Here is a 16570-nt window from a genome sequence, read left to right on the forward strand (position 1 = left end):
TTTAAACTCCATCTTTAATTCTTGATTTTACAAAATACATTTACTTTAAGTACATTGTTCATGTATTTGAACTTGACTTACTATTCCACTATATGTTTACAAATCATTGTTACATGTCCACCTGAGTTTTCTAAAAGTATAAAAGTGATCAATAACAAGAAGGGAATTGATTCACTCATCCAATCAGAGTGGGAAAATTATGTCAGACCCCTCCTCCTTCAACAACAGCAAATCCCGAGAGTACAGGCTACACTCAGCATGTACTTATACTCCTAATACTTTACGGGTATTCAAAAGCAAGTACTTACGTTCACTCAAATAGAACATTTTTTTGTTACATATAATTTTACTTTCGTATATTTGTGTCTATTTATTTATTCCTTAGCTTAAGTGAAATAATTGAGTGCCTCCTCCACCACTAAAGGCTGCATCAACAACAGCCTCCTGTAAAGATTTGTTTTCAGTCACTGTTATACGAGGCCATATTTCTTGGCGAGTAAAGACTATAAACTGTTATTAAGCACCAAAGAACACATTCAGCAGATAGAACTAAAACCTGTGTAATTATAGAGACTTAAAGTGTGTATTTACTCTCCAGTGAGTTCTACTGAGTATTAATGCAGCTGTTTGTGTCGACACAGGATGGAGCACAGCCTGCAGAGGTAGAGGACACACAAACACACACACACACACACACTTTACCACATGGCCTGAGTTAAACTGAAGTGAAGTTCAAACACAATATGAAAATAAATTTAACGCATAAAACATTCATAGCACCAAATGAGAAAGAAATGAAATGAAGTACACAATATGTAATATATCTCAGCTCTATTATTGTACAGCCATTGCTTATACTTGCATTTCATTAGCGTGGACGCAGCCACTCTTTCATTATCTTCTATTGCCTGGTTCAGTTTTGAGTCATATGCAAAACTAAGTCACTGAACCGACCAGGGTGTAGCCTTCCTCTCGCCCAATGTCAGCTGGGATTGTCTCCAGCTCCGCCAACCACCCTGCTTCAACGCATAAGCAGTATAACTGTTGGTTGGTTGGATGGTTGGATGGATGGTTTGAATGGTTGGTTGAAAGGTTCAGGGGATGTTCGGATGGATGGACGGTCAAGGAGTTTCTTATTTTTTCCCTCTGCCTGTCCTGTATCAGTGGAAAACAAGCTTGGTTCTGAGGGAGTATAACGTCTGCATAGCACCAAAATAGATTGTGTGTGTGTGTGTGTGTGTGTGTGTGTGTTTGTGTGTGTGTGTGTTGCTGCTTCCCTCCACTGTTTAGTCCCACTGGTCTAATTATTACTTCACACGTATCAGAATCAGGGTCCTTTTCGTGGTTCACTGACATGGAGATGACATCATTGACTTTAAAATGGATATTTCCATGGGAAAGTCTCTTTTACCCAGAACCCAACATGCCTGGACGAGAGCTCATACAGTTAATAAAATGATACGCATGATTTGGACAAGATGAAGGAAATGCAGAAGTGACGTGAGTCTCATAATTCACTCACAAAATGGAAAATATCTATATAAGAGAAAGTTCTTTAAAAACCAGACAAACACTTATGAGGAAAATATAAAAAAATGACATTGTTCCATTGTTTCCCAGTTTTGTGTTAAATCAGTGTTGTGGTTCTTGTATGTGCACGAGTGTTGTGTTTCCCGACTTTGACAACTGCTGGTTTAACAGGCATCTCTGCAGTAAATTTGTCTGAATGATTTTGGCATTGACCAGATTTGTGATTGAGTTACGGCATTTCTTCAACAACAAACAAGCCGCATAAATCACAACCCGTGGCTGTAAACGATTATCCCATATGCTTCACTCGCACCAAGGGCACGAGGTTCTGTTTTTCCACCACAGAGCAATTTGCCATGCCTTGTAAAAATCTAGAGCTCCCCGAACAGCTCCTCTTTCCTTTTTGATTTGATCTTCTCAAGAGAAAAGGTCTCTGGTTCGACTCCACGGAGAAACAACAGAAGACGAACCTGGATTAATCTGTCCAAAAATCCAAGAAAATACCCTGTCTAGTGCCCCTGAGCAAGGCACCCTACTCCCCCAACATCTGCTCCCCGGGCGCTGTACATGGCTGCTCACTGCTCTGTGTGTCCTGCACCAGATGGGTTAAATGCAGAGGATAAATTTACCTACCATTGCATGAGTGTGTTGTGCATGTCTGTACATGTGTTTGGGATAAATAAACGTATCTTAATCGTGTTTCAGCATTATGTGTTTCTCAAAATGTACTTTATATGTGATGCAAGGTCCTGTCTTGTCTCTCTGTGTGCCTTCTGTATTTTAAGAGCTGCTTGTTCTTGTTCTTGCTGCTGCTGCTCAGCCTGTGGCGGGCTGTGGATGTTCCTGGGAGGTTTCTCACTGACATGGTGTTACAGAGGAAGGGACGGCCATGGTCTCCTGGGTCACAGTGGAGGGGCGAGAGCTCCACCGGGCTTCGGAGAAAAGCTGCGGGAACAAATAATTGAAAGGCTGCCTTGGAAACCGACCAACTAATCTGCATCAGGACAAATCAGCCTCTTCACGGCCCGAAAGAAAGATGCAGTCACTGTCTTTAGTTCAATGGAAGGGGAACTGTTAGACATGGAACGAGGAATAATCTTCAAATACAAAAGCTGAGTCATCGCACAATCATTACAGTCAGTTGTGTTAAAATGTCGTCAGCTCCAGTATTAACAGCTCTTTCAGTTTTTCTTTTTCTGTCACAGGAATCACTTTGCTTTACAACCTGCTTCTTTCTTGTTTCACTCATCTCGATCTGTCAGTTATTTGTGTCACACACAAGCGGGTAAAACAACTTTTCCACTGCTCCCTCCATCTTTATGTTCCAGGAGACATGATCAACTGTGTGTGACTGAGGGTTTCTTCTATCGTGGAGGATGTGATTGATTTCCAAAATGCACTCAATGTCGAGGCCGGGGACTTGCTGCTTTGCTTTGTGGCATTTGCTGCATGTGAGCAGGGGCGTTTCAAAGGGATTCCTGGGGCCCTGGGCAAAAGGCTGGCAGAAGGGGACCTTGGGGGCCTTACATCCACTCCCTTAAGCATGAGAGCAATTCATGGTTCATACCAAACAATATAGGTTAATTGGTTGTGCCTAGGGGACTCGTTAGCAGCTTTCCGATCATGGTGTCGTTGCAGTTTCCTGTTCGTACCCGATCATAGAACTGAAGGGGGTTTCTCACAACAAAAAAAAAACTTCATAGCTGTTGACTCACATAATCAGGAATTCTTGGGGCCCCAGGAAATTCTCAGCTTGGGGCCCCAGGTTATTGAGAGCTTTGCCTCCCCAGTTGTGATGCCTCTGCTTGGGCAAAAATATGTTCACCCACCAGTCTCAGCTGGTTTTGCCAATCCAGCTGAGACCAGTTAAAGGTGGTTGCTGCTCTTTTGTTAGTCTAAGCTGTTTCTCCAAACCTGGGTTCAGAAACAGGAGTTTTTTAAAAACCAAGGCGATTTGGAAATGTGGTTGCATCACGGACGACAGGAGAATCTTCTGAGATATTCTTCTATTTAATCTTCCACACGCCCACACCACAAGATTAGAATATATTGACGCCTCAAACACCTCAGGATATTATTCAGATTATTGCTCCTGAGGCAGCGACACACCACCTCACGTCTCTTGTGACTTCAAGGGGAAGCAGATGTAAACAAAACAGAGAGAGTGTAGAGCGACACTGCGCCGTTAATAAACAAGAGGAAAAGGCTTTACGAGTCTGGGTGAGAATATGATCGGAGAGATGCAGTCAACACGGGTTATTATAGGTCTAATATCAGCAGTACGTCAGCTGATGTTAGTCTCAGAATGATTCTGTGGACAGGACGGGTCGATTCTGGGGGAGGAGACCATATCTGGGTTAAATCAGCCCAAAGGCTCTACCGACAGGGACGCTGATGACCCGATTCTAAGTTGAGATCACGGATTTTGGTTGAGCAGACAACATTTATCCAGTTCTATTCCTTACATAAACAAGGATGTATAAAGTAGGACCAATATACTGCATCTAAATCTGTAAATCTGGGTTTCTTCAGTCAACGGTGTCTCAGCAGAACTTTTTTACGATCACAGATCATCGAAGGAATTTTATTTTGTTTTCACAACCCAGTTCAAAATATTCCCGTAAACACAAATTGTGCAACATTAAAACTTCCTGCTCACACAGATGAGTGGTTAAAGTCCACGTGACACAACACGACCAATGACGTGGACTTCCGTGGAAGTTCATCAGAATGACATCATCCATCATAGTGAAACTCAACACAGTTACTCTCTATCTGATCAACAGGACTTACAACAGAAACCAAAGCAGAATCATCACGTAGACCATCGTAGGGCTTGAGGGTTGAGTGTTCAAATTAAAGGGACATTTCACTTCACACAGTAAAGGTCAGTTTCCTCGTCACAGGGGGGAGTAAGAATTGTATTATGTCATATGTGGCTCTGGAGGGAACTGTACAAGAATAACCTTGATGATGCCATTAGGGTCACTGGTGACACTGAGTCAGAGTCGTGGCGGAGTTCCAGTTGAGCTGGAGACTTTAAATATTTCACAGCGATCCTGCGGTAGGAGCCGGGGCCGTTGAGTTTGAAATGATGAGGGCATTTATCAGGCAGGGAAGGTCTAATGAAAGATGCTATTGAGCTGTATCGTGGGAATTGTTCATTCATCTCTCATTAATGTGATGTACTAGAAGTCTGGATATGTCGGCCTCTGCCTCCTTGTTGTAATTTATCTCTTGCACTTCCACCAATATATGGAAAAACAAGAATACATCTTTGGATTGCTTGAATCTGTGATGCATTTTTTGACCATGAATTTAAATGTCCAAAAACACTATGGTTTATAGTGCAAATTTTTATTTTTAATTCTTTCTGAAAGAAGCTGTCACTCAGTGGAAAGAGGGCGAGGGTCAGAAGTGAGACGGGACAGGACCTGAAGAAACACCACAAGCTCTGGGTCCATCCCATCACCTGTCCTGTCAAACACACAAGCCAGCACAATCTACACACATCACATACAAACTACACCATCTGCCTCATGAGTTTCTGTTCCACTGCACAAAACATATTTACTGTACACACTTGTGTGTTTGTTTATCTGTTTGTAGTATCTATTGAACAAGGCTCTGGCTTTAACCCCTGAAAGTGAATTCCAACCTGCGAGCCAGCTGGGATCTTTCAAACGTCACACAAAGCCCTCGGGGGGGAAAGTCTTTAACTGCGTTTCAACAAACATTAACCAGAATTAGCTTTTTCCACTCGGCCTCGGCGCGATTGATCAGACAACTGAAAAAAGAGAAGAGAAGCAGCACATGCAGGCCCTCCTGCGCTCTTCCCTTTTGTTTGGAGAAGTGTTTAATGCCACAACGAACCTGATTTGCAAGCGGACGCCCCCCCACTCCCCCCCTGTGTGTGATCAAGAGACACCTGCTTTCAGATCCCCTGTTGTGGGATGAACATTGACCACCATGATGCAGCACTTTTTCAGCTGTAAAGTGCTTTTCATTTAATTTGTGCTGTTATGTTGATGAGTGTATACACGTGGGTATGTTTGCAGGAGCAGGCACAAAGAGAAACAGAGAAACAGAGAAACAGAGACTGTGGCCAGAACGTGTTAATTCATGTCTGCTGGCGGAGCTTCTGTGGAAGAGAGGTAATCAACTGAAGATGAAGATTTATATGCTACAGAACATGTGAGCGTACATGCTTATGAAAAAAACACTATGAAAGCAGCTGTGCCGCCAAGATTGAAAGTGACAGGGTTCAGGGAAGTCACAGAAGTCCAGAGACAAACAGAATCAACGCACACACTTTCAACTTGAAAACAAACTTAAGGTTGTGTCCTTGAAACACAGCCTGTCCGTGGTTTCTCAAGTGCTTTGGGTCCATGCACCGGCCGTTTCTTTCCAGTCTAACTTACTGAATAGCACATGCTGTGCATGCCCTGGGAAATCAAAGAGCCTCCCCTCGTTTCCACTGAAAGAATGTTTCTCCTCTTCCATTTCCTTGAGATGAATGCTCTCACGGTCTTCATGCCAAAGCCATCAAAGAGCGTTAATGATCGTTATCTCAACATGGCTTTAATGCTCAGCTAATCCAGTTTAGTATTAACACACACACACACACACACACACACACACACACACACACACACACACAAAGACACAAACACACACATTGAGGTTGGGGCATTTTTTTTAGCAGTAAGGAGAAAACATGTCCTCCACCCCCGGGATGCTTAGGTTCAGCCGTCCAGAGTGTGGCAGACAGACTGGGTTTCACACTCCTCTGCTTGGCAGGGTTGAACCTCTGGTGAACCCTTCTGTGGTGAAGGCAGAGCAATGACTGACTGACTGATTGACTGACCCCACCTCCTGCAGCCCAGCACAGTGGTGAGGACGGTGCCTGCAGCAGGGACCTGTCTCCATTCAGCACGTGGTAGAGTGACACCTGCTGGAATCTGCATAAACGTTAACATACGGCTTTGGTGCAACATAAAAGATCTGGAGTTTATGGCAACTGAAGTTTAACATTGTGTGTTTAGTGCTTTGCTCCAACCGTCAGAATGATATCTGGTACAAGGCTCTGTTTATAGAAGCCAACTGACCACGGGACCCAAGATAACCTTAAACACACCAGGCTGCACATCCTGTTTTACCGGGAGACGCAGGCATTTGTTGCTCTGAAAATAGAAGAGTGAGCCGAAGCCTCCACAGCTCAAGGCGGTGCACGGTTTGGTCGGCGTGGCACATGTGTCTTCCCACAGCGAGTCCTTGTAATAAGGAAGCTGATAGCATGATGAATGTTGTCTGAAATACAATGCCCCGTGGCACTGTGTGACTATACCACTGTAATCTCTCCTCTCCTCTTCCCTCCTCCTAATGTTCTAATGGTGGTTCATCACTTGAGCCCTCCAGTAACTACAGCAGGGTCCATTCAGAGTTCCACAGCTGCCAGTGGAACTGATGACATATTCTCAGATGATCTCACGACGAGCGAGCTTCAAACTGTTTTGCTAATCCGAGCGGCTCCTCTCTCGCTCATGGACAGAGTGACTCACGGGTCGGAAAGACAAACATGATGCTGATCTTTTTTGGAGATTCAACACGGCCTTGATGTTTCCGTCAGAAACACTATGACAAAGTGCCTCCAACTATGATTAAGGTATAAAGTTACAAAACATGACTTCACAGGAGCCATTTGCGAGAGGTCTATTCCTGTTTCCCAGATAGGATGCATCCCCTGCTGGGAACAAGCAGCTGGAAGCCTCCGAGTCCTCCGAGTCCTCTGGTGATAAAACACTCAATGTCCTGTCCAGATTGTTCAGGAATGTCGGAGAGGAGTCCAGCGATCCATATGTTCTTTTCCAAATGGCGCAGCTATCTGGACTCTTCAGATCACATCCACACCAATGTGTTTCACTAGAACTGGCCGTACACGCTGCCTGCGGGGAATTAAGTCTATAAATCACTGCTGAGTTAGTCGTTCAAATCAGCAACAGGACCATGCAGACATAATCAGCCGCAAATCAGAATCGACTGATCGCTGACGTGAGAAGTTGCACAATGTTGTTGTTCACCACTGAATTATCGATTTGTGCAGAGGTTTGTTCGAGCATATTTATTTGTATCCAGAGGATTCAATTGTGCATCTCTACAGAAACCAGTTCAGGGCCTGTTTTGAATGGACTCCTTGCTGTGGCCTGTGGTGATGCTGGTTGCAGCTTCCTTTCTGAAAGTGTAAAAGTGACCTGTAGGGATTGAGCCACGTCGAGTTCAGGCCGGCTGCAGGACTCGGTTCACAGAAACTGCCGAAACTGCAGCTGTTCACCTGATCATTCAAAGATTGCTGAATCCCGGCTCGCAGAACCCTGAACTGAAGAATCAGTTTGTGTTGTTATGGTTGTGATCATTCCCATTGTTGTGAACACGACAAAGTCAATTGTGTGGATGAGTCTGAGCCACTGCTGCTGTAGAGCGCCAGTCAACAGTTTTTTAAGTTTATCAATATTGAATTTATCACGTTTCCGAATCGCACAAAGTCTGACACGGCTCTTTTGTGGACCCTGAACAATACACTCAGCTGATGTGAAGCCGATAAGATGAAGGATTCACTTGATACACGAGTCACAAATAGACAGAGGTTTCTGGAATTATTGGATATATTTGCTCAGCAACATGTGATTCAGCAAAGACCACAGCTGAAGCTAGAGCGGGACAATATGATAAAGAATCCTGTGTCATATTTGAACCACATTTCCTCATTCACTTCTATGTCCACGAAATAAATAGAAGCAAAATATGTTTTTTGGGGGGGGAATTATTTATTTATCATAGCATGTAAAGTCTATAAACATATATGTTTGAAAATTGCACAAAATACCTTGTTTTGGGGGATTTGAAATTCCTTATACATAAGTTCCGTTATACTGGGAACCAAACCACTTCGGGTGAGATTAAATTCATGGTCGAATAATGCAAACATCAAGTGGATTGGCCCACAGCGCCCGTGGCAAACAACCTTCACTATACTTTGTGCATTTGCACCGAAAGTGTTGAAGATAAATCAATAATTCAGAGCAGTAATTGTAGTATACAGGTCTGCAAACATTCTGCTTTCTGTTTTACAGACACAGACCGGCTGCGTACAATCAGCCGGCTGGAAAATCAAAGAATCTCTTTAGAAGAAAAGGGGAACCTTCAGTATTTCCTTGAATTATTCCTTTTATTTTGCATAGACGCGTTGTTTCCCGGCACAGCTAGGAGGCGATAAGAAACAAACTAATAGAGAGGGTTATTTTGTCTTGTGCATTTTAATTTCCTATCATTGCACTCTTGCCGTAAGACACATATGAACAGATAATCGAGTGAAGCTTTTATAAGGAAAATATCAAATCTGTCCTATAACGTTTACATCAATATCTTCACACCTGCATGCATGTGTCCTTCCATGTGTGCATTGCAGTCATTGAGCTAAAGAGGAGGAGCTGCCAGACTTTATAGCCTCTGTCATAATCTCGATTTCTCTTTGCTCACTGGGAACGGGACTCAGCGGCTTCTGTTTAAGTGTCATAAGAAGGTGCATCATAAAGTAAGCCAATGCTTCCACACACACACACACACACACACAACACACGTGTGGATCACCGTGATAGTGGACATATGTGCTGACTTGGCAGCTCCATTGCCCTTTCACTTTATACGTGCAGTGTGCTGTCACTGGCTGACCTGGCATCTGCTCAGGGTTTAATTGGGGCTCAGAGGACTCTTATATATCACGCGATCAAATCTCTGCACGTGTTTCCTGCACAGTTTGCAATTTCCCTTGATGAGTAATGGTCACTAAATACCAAAGTTATATTGATAAATGGGATTCCTATTCGAGGCCTCAAGTGTAACAAGGTTTCGGGAGATTCACATGAAAACATTGGTCAAAAACCATGAAAACAATTACTGCCAAATCCCAAACATTTATCTTGCACCAATCAAACAAGAGGACAAGCGAATGTATTTCTTATCATGTTTGCATGAAAGAGATAAATCTAAATTCAGGGAGTGTGGAGCATCTGGGAGCAGAGTTTCCCTTTCTCTCCCCTCTATGCTAAGTGGAGTGTGCCTGTATACACTGGGAATAATGGGCCCAGGTGTCAAATGGTGAGCCTACACCTACTGGGCATCTGTAACACAAAACACTAGGGTGTGTTGGAATAGTCCTTTTTGCTGAGGAGGGTTCCAAGCTCAGTGAAATGACCTGAAAGTATTAAGAGCTGTTTGGATTCTCTCAATGAAAAGGAAAGGAGTTTCAGTGCCTCCTCACTTCCTTTACAACAGGAAACACTGGATTATCCTTTATGAAGGGAAAGGAAACATCTTAGTTGCACCCGGGCAAACCCACGTTGATATTTAGTGAATGTTTTATTCTCCTGACACAATCCAGAACTGATGAAAACCTTCACATGATCCCCTGAGCTCCTGATTTCTTCTCTGTCACATCTGTCCCCTCAGGAATCATGTGGAACAACAAGTGTATTGGACTTATAGTTCACAATATCCTCATTAGAAATAAATACACATATAAAAGTAATTTCAACCTCCACAATTGTGGAAAGGGTTATATGAGGTTTTCTCTGGGTAAATTTCTCATGTTTTTATTATTTCAACATTTTCTGTTGTTGCTACTTCCTTCGAGTAACTGATGGTTAAATATTCCCTCTGTATGAACTAAAAGCACGTTTATCATGACATGTCATTCTGCTTTGGACTGTAGACGCACAGCCACCAGCACAGAGAGTAAGCAAAGTCAGATTCAGTCTTCTTCTTCTTCTCCTTTCCAAACTCTTAAAGGCCTCTCCTTCACATCTGCCTTCCACCTCAAGAAATCAGGAGAGAAGGTTATTTTGGTTTTTCCTCTACAGACACTTCTTAAACGTGAGAATGAACGTGTATAAAGAACAAGCGGATCTGACAGAGAACAGCCTATTATCAGTTCCCTCTATTCCCGTCTCTTTCCATTCCTCTTTCTAAATATTTCTCTTTTCCAACAACATCGACATCCATCAGAAGATGAGGCACTCAGAGCCTCCATAGCAACAGGAAGACGTTCGGCCCCCCCTCAGAGATTGTCTGTTAATCTCTCGCCCCGTCTCTCTTGCCTTCACGACGGCGCTGACGTCAAAGGCCGGGGCCGCTGTTATTGTTTCTCGAGGGCTGAAGTGCCTCAGATGTGGGATTCACACCAGCGCAGCGCTTCCTGTCGAAAGTCGAGAATAGCCGCCCTGGTGCCTTTGAGCCTGGCAGCGGTCGTTATATTCACCTACAGCTCTGTTGGAGAGGAGAGGGCCGGCTGCGTGACAAGAAACCCGGGCCACCCGGGGGGGGGGGGGGCTGGCTGTAAATATTGCTGTTGTTGTTGAGGTGGATGATGTGCTCTGCGGGGAAGGGATGCACATTAAGTGTGTGTGTGTGTGTGTGTGTGTGTGTGTGTGCTTGTGGACAAAGGCATCAGAGATGGCACAGGTAGGGGGGATCCATGTGATCCACAGCAGGCGGAAAGGCTATGGATTAAGGGTCACATGTACCTTTTGTGCTGCTATAGGAAGACAGAGGTGCAGTGTGTTGCTTGTCTTTCCATTTTCCGACCAGGCCTGTGACACACTCGCCTCCTCGGTGCATAATGCCTGACACACACAACTCAATAAATCACCAGCGTTCCACTTTTCTCCTCTCGTTTCTCCTGTGTTCTCCTTCTCCACCGTCCGCTCCTCCCTCTCCACTGTGCTCTGTCATCTGTCTTCTTTCTTTTAGAGGAAAAACATTCCCCCTCTTTCTCCAGCCTCAGTGGTTCATTTTTGTCTCGTATTGTTTGTGGAGGCTCAATGGAGCGTCACTCACTGGCCCCTCGACAGATTCCAGACTCCACACTGCAGCTGTGGCTATAGAGTAGAAACGTCGGAGCCGGCAGAGCATTGCTCCAAATCACTTGCTCTGCTTTCAGCGGTTAAATAATGGTCTTAGGGAAGAGTTAATAGCAATGGTGGGAGGCCGAGTGATGAACACACTGTTTTTCGGTGCACAGCTCAGGTTGGCCTCGGTCCCTGGGTTAACAGGGACCGGGGAGTGATATGTTGTCTTAATGGAAATGAAGGCTGCTTGAGGGAGGACATTACTGCCATTCCTCCATGTGTGATGTTTTTTGAGGGAGTGATTGCAGTCATTATGTTTTTTTCTCCCATGGCTTTCTGCTGTTGCATGTTTGGAAGGGGGGGGGGAGGGGTGGGGGGGGTTAGAGTAGTGAATAGGTTACAGTCAGCCTTTTGTATTTAACGGCGTCGCCTGACACGCAAGAAGACAAAAAAAAGGCAGCGCGTTGATCAATGCACACACACACACACGTTTCCCTTCCTCCTTACAATTCTTCCCCTTTTTTAGTTTTCTCCTGTTCATCGTCACTGCGCAGAGACGGAAAGAGACAAAGTCTGAAAACGTTCCTTCCTCGCTTATTGTCGCTTTCATTCATTTGTTTCCCTGCACTTCCGGGGCCGGCGTTGTGCTAAGAGATTGTTTCATTAGGAGAATATTCATGGCTGGGGAGCGCGGGCTCAGTTATTGATGCAGCTCATTGGCTTTTTGTGAGGCACAATGGGTTCTCTTGATTGATTGTGCCAGACGACCGATGATGTGACACAGAGGAATGCCAGACATGTACAACTATGATGTTAAACACACACACACACACACACACACTAGCACGTATATACTGTATAAGAACACGTCTCCGTAATGAAGACAGCTCGGCGACAGTAATGAACAACATCTCGTCCTCTATGCCGAGCAGATTGGCCTCTTCTTAGGTAAAGCAATTAGTGTTCATTTTCGGCTGGCAATTGAATAAGAGCTGAGATTCCCACTCGATCCCCGGTGGGGTTTTTGACGATTAAGGGGTTTGGGAGCAGTGACGGCTTTTTCCCGGGTGAGCAGATTTTTTTTGGAACTCCACGCTCACCGGCTGGATGTGCCAAGCTCTTCTCATCTGATCTGGTTTCCCAGAAGTTTACCAGCACTGAAGTCATGTTCAATTCACGAGGTGCTGAGATCAACGCTCTGTTTGGTCTCTGTTGTTGTTTTTTTATCGGGGGGAACATGGCCTCCTGCAACTCACCAGATTTGGTGAAAGGCGAACCGGATTCTTTTGGCTTGTGACTCCGCGCAGTGCCATAGCTTATTAATCAGAGGAGTGTTCTGCTCTCTGTGATAAGCCTGTGTTTGTGTATTTGTGTTGTGTGTGTGTGGTGCGACAGTGTGACCACTAGTCAGGATGAGGGAATCGTGGGCTGAGCTAATACAGACGAACAACAAACAACACACGTTTGTTCGCTTGTGACAAGGAGCTTCGTTTCAAAGTGAGCACCTTGTGGCATCCTGCAGCCCGGGGGGGGGGGGGGGGGGGGGGTCTGTCTGTCTCCCATAGCCCCCCCTCCTGCATCTCTCTATCTCTATCCATGTATTCATCCTCATGTCTCGGTAGGCTGGTGTCGGGGTCTCAGGCTGATCTGGTGCTTGGCGTCCTCAGGTCCATGTGACTGCCTCTGCACACTCCCTTCTCTCTTTGTTGTTCATGTGTGTGTGTGTGTGTGTGTGTGTTTGCTTGTTCCCCATGAATGTTCATCATCTGGGGAGCTTACCCAGCTGTGCACAAATCAATGGTCATGTATCGATGCCGTTTTTATGAGGCACTTAACAATAAAAAAGCAATAAGCTATGACATGGATAATCCGGTGGGGCATCGCAGACATTTCAAAGCAATTATAACAGCTCTGCTCCGCTCTCTGTGATTTACACACACGTGCCCGATGTCTTAGTGAGCTCTTTGATACCGAACAGCGTTTCCCCAAGAAGTGAGCGGAGGATTAAACAGAACTGTTTGTCTTCCTCCCCCTGCACCACCTTCTCTCCCCCTTTCTCAGGGTTTTGATATTATCAATATTCTGATATTAAGCTGAAGTGATATCGTTAATAAAAGGGAGAGACTCTGCTTCTCCCCGGAGCCTGAAGTGAGTTTCACCCTGGGTGCAGAGGTGTTTTAAAAAAATGTCACATATCACTCTGCCCAGCCCGTCACAGAAGATACACTAACTTCACCGCTAATACATATACAAACCAAGTAATTGTGTGTGGGTTGATGATGTTGTTTGTGGATTTGCCTACAGCTCTTGCCTACCCACCCATCCTAATGCCGGATTATTCATGAAGTGCAACTGCAGAGAATTACTGTGAACTGAATGTAATTATACAGCGCCGGGAAAAATGGCCTCGTGTGGGTGAGATGCAAAACAACAAAACTCTGTTTGATTAAAAGATGTTTTGAGAATGTTTCCCAGGTCATGCAGCATGTTGTCACTCTATTCTTTACTCTATTAATATTGTCTCTAACACTGTGCTTGTGCATCTTTCATATAGGCACATTTTCTTATATTTAATTCTACATTAAATGGTAAAATGGTTTAGGATCTTTATGGGGACAGTAGTGTTGTGGTCACTTCTCACACGTACAGATTATGTCCCTCTTCTGCTGAATTTGGCTCATTTGAAACTTCGGCAGGTTTATATTTGTGTGGTTTCTGACCGGGCGCATGTGGAGATGTGTGACATCTGTGGAGGAGCCACCATCAGACAACCCCCCCCCCCCCCCCCCCTGACACAGCATGCAACCATATACCTCCTCATCTCTCCCTCCCTCCTCCACTAACCACGTGTCCCCTGTCTCCTCTCAAACTTCGTCCTCCCTCTCTGATCTTTCTTTATCACTTCACTCAACTCCAACCCCCTCCCTTTATCCTCTTCACTGATTTAGTCATAAAAGATTCGAAAGGTTGCAGTCACTTATTGAATCTGTCATGGAGCCATAAGTCGACATATTTAACTGTGTAGCTCGAGCTGCGATGCTGTATCACAGGTTGAGTCTCTCTCTCTCAGTGCAGGGAGATCTGCTCCAGCCTCGAACCACACGGGGCTGCGGAGTCTGAGTCAGAGCTGAAACTATTCTCGGTTAATCATTTCACACCTCATTCATGAGTGGTGTCGTGTGGCTCGGTTTCCTGTTGTGTGCGACCGACCCACAGACAAAACGTCACAGATAACAACGTGTATATTAAGCTTCTCGTCAGATTGTTTAAAATAAATAAAACAGCTTGATGAGAATCTGTTAATCGGCAAAGGACAGTTTCATTACGGTGACGGCAGCATGTGACCAGGAGGGATGGGCATAGAACCATCTGAACTCTATTAACCTTGGTTTATACGGGGCTTACATCCCAGTGCAGCACCACCCGCCCCACACACCCCACCAGCACCAATTTAAGTGTATTGTGCTAAAGGAGGAGATGTAGCTCTCAGAGGCTTCTCCCTCATCCCTTCCCACCCCCCCCCCCCCCGCCTGCGTTGTGGGAGTGGAGGAGATGCATCTCCCTGAGAGGTTAGTTGCTCATATCTCACTCTCTCCCTCCCTCCAGTAAGAAAGGAGTGTCTCTCTCTCTCACGCCCTCCTCTCTCTCTCTCTCTCTCTCTCTCTCTCTCTGCGTTCCACCCAATATTCCTCAGTCTCTCCAGCCCCCCGCCCCTGTTGCCTTGTTTTGAAGGGGAGAGAGAGAGAGAGAGTACAAGAGAGAGTAAGAGAGAGAGAGACACTGGCTCCCAGAGGCAGACTGCTCATCCCTCAATAACTCCAGCTGGCTCCCTGCGGTGCTGAGCCCTGTCCTCTACCACTCAATTACTCCCCTCCATAAAGACGTACAGATGGGCTGGGGTGCATATGTGCATGCACACACACACACACACACACACACACACTCACACACGCGTGGCTTTCTGTCAAACACACGTGTAGTTCACACAGGCAGAAAAGCACACTTCTGTTTGTGCACATGTGAATCAATGCACACACACACACACACACACACACACACACACACGCACACACACACACACACACACACACAGCTCCCTCACAGGTAACTCTGTGCCCTTCCTCCTCTCACAGCTCACAGATCGGGAGAAAGGCAAACTTTGTTTTGCTTTATTTAAAGAATTTAAATGTAAAATATTCATTTTTTCTCCATTTCTCCATATTGTTTTCTCTTCTCCCCCCCCCCCCCTTTCTCTCTTACAGTGGCTTTCTCCCATCCACAGGCTGTTAATGAGAATGCAGCACACTTGGCTCACCTGCCTCTGTTCAGCAGAAAACAGCTCCCACCCACTACATCATAATCACCAATAAAGGCTTTCAAATACACACTCCCCCCACTCACATGCAACACACACACACATGCATACGCACATGCACACACACACACACACACACACACACACATATTCTTTCACCAATTCAATTCAAGGTTTAAAACAAAAAAGTTCAGCAGAGGTTGCATTTGTTTTGCGTGAACTTGAATTTGTGATGCTTGCACTAAATTGAATTCTAAATTTTGATAAACAAGTCAATGGTGTAAAATGGCTTCTGTGTTAAACTGACAGATGTGTTATCTGGGCCATTTAACACAAACAGTAAAAAAACATGGATACCCCTGTGTCTGCAGGTCTGACTCCAGAGCAGCAGCAGGATATCTGGAGCTGACGGTTGTAAATCATCAGTGGTTTGGATTAGTCTCAGATCTTGTCATTCAAAACGCCTGCTCTCAGCCACTCGCTGCACAGAGGTCTCCTCTGAGACAGCTTTGACTACAACACTCCCATCTGCACGGATGCAGTCAGGCACACACTCTTACCTCATGTCTGTGTGTGAGCTCTGTTTGTCACACATAGAACCCGAGTGTGTGCGTTTTCACCTATTATCCTGCATTAAATGGTGATTTCTCCATTTGTGTATTCATCACACCACACGACAAAATCCAGCCTTGTTTGTTTGTTAACTGTAGCTGTTTGTTTTCGGCCTCATGTTTGTTCATTTTCTCAAATCCAAGTCAAGCATGGCACATGTGTTCTGCTGGAATCAAGGAAACAAAGCCTGTCTCTCTCTCTCTCTTTCTCT

This window comes from Platichthys flesus, chromosome 6 (genome assembly GCF_949316205.1).
Source record: "Platichthys flesus chromosome 6, fPlaFle2.1, whole genome shotgun sequence".
Lineage (NCBI taxonomy): Eukaryota > Metazoa > Chordata > Actinopteri > Pleuronectiformes > Pleuronectidae > Platichthys > Platichthys flesus.